Source organism: Tenrec ecaudatus, chromosome 3 (assembly GCF_050624435.1).
Source record: "Tenrec ecaudatus isolate mTenEca1 chromosome 3, mTenEca1.hap1, whole genome shotgun sequence".
Taxonomy (NCBI): domain Eukaryota; kingdom Metazoa; phylum Chordata; class Mammalia; order Afrosoricida; family Tenrecidae; genus Tenrec; species Tenrec ecaudatus.
The window spans coordinates 93703482-93708178 of NC_134532.1; the positions used below are offsets into that span (position 1 = coordinate 93703482).

General features: G+C 34.7%; 1 non-coding gene across 1 annotated transcript; it reads right to left on the bottom strand.

Annotated features, from left to right (window-relative positions):
* Nucleotides 1-2963: 2963 nt before the first annotated feature.
* On the bottom strand, nucleotides 2964-3070 carry LOC142444037 (U6 spliceosomal RNA). The gene has a single exon (XR_012783721.1). It is a non-coding gene; the product is annotated as a U6 spliceosomal RNA (small nuclear RNA).
* Nucleotides 3071-4697: the final 1627 nt, after the last annotated feature.

Sequence of the window (4697 nt, forward strand, 5' to 3'; positions counted from 1 at the left end):
TTAGAGATGCTCCAGACTGAAGGTCTGTACCAAGTTCATGGAAGATGACTTGGAAAAAATAAAATAAACATATGAAGATCAAGTTAGTATGTGCAGGCCTCTAACCCTAACTTGTTCTTAAAAACCTATAAGTCAAACAAAAACACCCCCCACCATCCAAACCCCAAATCCATTGCCATCAAGTTGACTCTGACTCATAGTGGACCTATATAGAGTTTCTGAGACTCTGAATCTTTACAGGAGCAGAAAACCTGCTTTCTTTTGAAGCTACTGGTGGATTTGAACTTTTGACCCTATAGTGAACAGCCTAACGTGTAACCCTCTAAACCACTAGGGTTCCTGAAAATCTATAGCTGGCATATGCTGGCATGGGCGGGGGTGGGGTGGGGTGGGTTGGGGTGGGGGGTGGGGTTTCAAAAACTTAATGGAAATATGGAAGTAAAGGATAACATAGGTTTTCCATGAACTTCTTGAAGCTTGAATGTCCCAAGGAATAAGATACCAAGAAAGCAACCCACAATAAAGAAGATACATGAATTTGGATAAAATAAAAGGTAGTAAATTGAATGAAGCAATCTGAATGCTATAAAGATTTTGTATTTTAGTCCCCAAACCAATAAAACCAAGCCCACATTTTAGGTTGTTTCCAACTCACAGCGACCCTGTACAGGGTTTTCCTGAGTGTAAATTGTTCAAGAAGCAGGCAACCTCACCCTTCTCCCACAGAGAAGTTAAAATCTATGGGTAGCCACCCTATGCCTAATGCACAGTGCCACCAGGCCTCCTGAATGCTATCAGTGTATCACTATGCTGTCCTGTCTTATTTATTTACTCCTAATGATTTTTGACAGTGATTATCAGTAAAGTCCATACTTTTAGGACAGGACAACAAATCAGTGTTATTTAAACCCAACAAACAGCTCCAGTGATGACTACTTGAAATTTTACTTTAAACTTAATTACAGAAATCAGGTTTTTACAAAAACAATTTTCAATGATACCCAAAATGACCGTAGAATCTCTGTAGAGTACTTAACACTGAAAGCAAATCATTTCTATCCCTATATACAGAAATATATAAGAAAAGTTTTAAGTAACTACGGACTATATTTTTTCCTTATCAAGACTTAAACTTTTCAAAAGTGAATAATGAGCTTTTCATTTGGTTTATTTGCTTTACAACAAATATTTTTAAAGAAAATCACGAACATATTGTTTTGTTGCACTCCTTCTTTCCTCCAACATACCCTTTGTTTCTCAAGATTTAATAATAACAAACAGTAATTTCACATTCAAAATCTTGAAAATGAAGCCAAAATTTTTTAAAAATGTAATAGCGGTGTCATTTAAGCTATGTATCTATGTTATTGTTAACTGTCATTTATCATGCTTGGCTGCTCAATGAAGAGCTAAAAGAAATCCTACAGACAGTGGTTAGTAAATGTTATTATTCAGGCGGGTGTCTCAAAGCTTTATCAGTTTACAGTTCAATAGGATTTTCTGTATTAAAAATTGTTATTCACCTTTAAAATCTCATTTCTTATATATATTTGTTTATCATACAATTAAAAAGCCTTGAACCATGGTTATAATAAAATATGTGTAATAGAAATGTCTTGATCATTGTATTACAAAGTAAAAACTTAAAATAAACTCTACAACAACAAAATCACATTTTTATTATACCCAAAGGAAAAGGTTAGACAGAAAACAGCTTGTCAACCCTCCCTACATGGATCAGGATTGTCTGCAGGTCAGATCATCATTTCTATTTTTTTTTCAATCAATCTGAGGATAAGACTGCATTATTTTCAGAATGAAATGACCAAAATAAAGGCTGGGAGTCTATGATAGGGGTGATGGGAAACCATATAGGAGGTCGATTTGATACATGACATTTCATAAAAATTTACTCAAATCTAGCAGCATGCTAAATACACTAAAGCAATCTTAAATAATTTGCCTCTGTTTTGTTTTAGAGGGGGTATATTTAAAATAACATACATATTAAATGTTATAGTAGGTAGATATAATTAGCATCAGAGTGTGTCCATAACGTCCTTAAATACTAAAATGCCTTTAAGGCCCATGAGGACTCCAAATGATGAACAAATGAAATCGTCAACAAGAGCAAGAATTGATCTGCTAGCAATGCCTTTTTGTCGTCTCTGTGAACACTCCAGCTACTGACAGCCCTTAGGCAAGCCCATGCGTGACCATTGTGGAGGTATTTTGATGAATTTTTTATCAATGAAATGATCATGTGAACTGGGCCACTGCAGGATGCTTTATGCATCACATAGACTTCTCTTTCCAGGTGCTGTCACAATGCAGCCATGGAAGTACAAGGATATATATATTTAAAGGATTGAATTTGCTGAATCAAAATCCTGGGTGTAGTATTTTAGCTACATAAATGAATAACTATTATTGACTTTTCCCAATTATACATGATTCTTTTTTTCAGTTTCTAGCATTACTGTGATGCTGATAAAATTTCCATTAATGAGAAAAGGAAAGCTCATGTTTAAACGTTTAAAGGCTCAGGGAGTTTTTTAAAAAAATTTCACTGTCATAGAAATACTAAAAAATAAGTAGTTTCCTTAGATGTAAATGGATAGAGTGGAGCTGCTGTCCTTGTTCAACAGCAAGTGCTTCAAGGCCTCCTCATTTTCAGCAAGCAAGGTCGTGTCATCAGCATACTGCACGTTGTTAATAATAAACCTTTCTCCGATCCCTCACTTCCATATCTACTTACAAAGTATTGTTCATTACCATTCTGACAGGGTTGTCTATGATAAAGTAATTACGATAGTTGTTCTTTATTCATGCGCATCTTTCATTGTCTTCCTTTGTTGTCATCACGTAATACTTACTTTCTCCAATTTGTGTATTGTCTTCCACTTCACCAGGATTAATATATATCAATTTTTGTTCAAGATTGTCTCTCCCTCTCAGTACTTCCAAATATGGAATTCTTCACAACTTCATGTGTCATTCTTGCACAAGGATCATGAGAGTCTCCTCAGTATTCCTTCTATTTTAGTTTATGTGCTAATAAAACAAGCAAAAAACCTTGTCATTTTAAATGTGCTCTTTAATATCTATATTTCTAGCATGCCTTTTCTTGTGAAAAAAAGCTTAAGTTTACTTAATTCATAAATTAAATTGTTGGCCATTGGTTAAAAATCCTGTAAGGAAATATAGATTTTTAAGGTATAATTATATTCTGCTAAATGATTTGATAATGATTATGTTGATACTTATATTATGGAAGGAGAGCTACAGCTTAAAGTCGGGAATAACAAAGTGATTGTGCTAAAAATATTTAGTAAGCATTTAGTTAAATAGAAATTGTACAAGTTACTCATGAATCCAAGAGGCAATATTGCTGACATAAAATTAATCTTGGCTGAAATTAGAGAATATCAGAAAGATGTTTAATTACTGTATTGACTATGCAAATCCTATTGACCATGTAGAGCATAACAAACTAATGCAAGCTTTGAGAAAAATGGGAATTTCAGAATACTTCATTGTTCTTATGAAGAGCCTGTGAAAGTATCAAGAGGCAATCTAATGATCAGACAAAGGAATATTACATGGTTTAAAATAAAGAAATGTGTGTGTCAGGTTTATATCCTTTCAATGTAACTATTTGATCTGTATGCTGAAGAGCTACTTTGAGAATCTAAATTATATGAAGAAGAACACATCAGGATGGGAAGAAGGCCTATAAACAACCTTTGATAGGAAAATGATTCAATCTTGCATGCTGAGCACCAAGAGGACTTGTAGCAATTGCTGTTGAAGTCTACAACTTGTCATATTCCTTGAAATTCCATGTAAAGAAAACAAAATTCCTCACAACTGAACCCATAGACAACATCATAATAAATTAAGAAAATGTAGACATCAAATTGTCATTTTAATTTTTTGGATTTACAATAAATGTTCTCAAAAGTAATAGTCAAGAAATAATATAAAAATATATTGCACTTGGAAAATCTGTTACAGAAGACCAATTTAATGTATTGACATCAAGGATGCCACTTTGAAGGCCAAGGTATGACTGACACAAGCCACAGGATTTTCAAACACCTCCTATGCTTGTGAAAGCTGGACAATGAATAAGCAAGAGCAAAGAAGAATACGTGTATCTGGACTAAGATGTTGGCAATGAACACATGAAGAACTACTAGACTAGTAATAGATACTAGAAGGAAAAACAAATCTAACTGGAATGAAGTTCAGCCAGAATCCTGCATGGAAGCCAGGAGAGCAAGACTTAATATTGGACACCGTGTAAGGATGGGCTGACTGAAGAAACACACCCAGTGACACTCACATATGTGTAAGGAAGAGTTTTACAACAAAGAGTAATTAAAAATGTTTGATTGACATATAATTCACATCTCATCCATTTCCATTTAAAAAACCCAGTGCCATCCCGTTTATGTCAGCTCACAGCAACCTTATAGGACGGAGTACAACCGTCCCTGTGGAGTTCTGAGACTGCAACTGTTTGTAGGAGCACAAACCCCACCTTTCCCCCTGGAGGTTTCAAACTTTTGACCTGTGTTTCACAGTCCAAATTGAAACTCCGAGGGCATCAGGGCTCCTTTTACTTCCATAGGTCAGTCATATTCAACAGTTGTATAACGATCACTACAATCAAATAATTCTTCTTATAACCC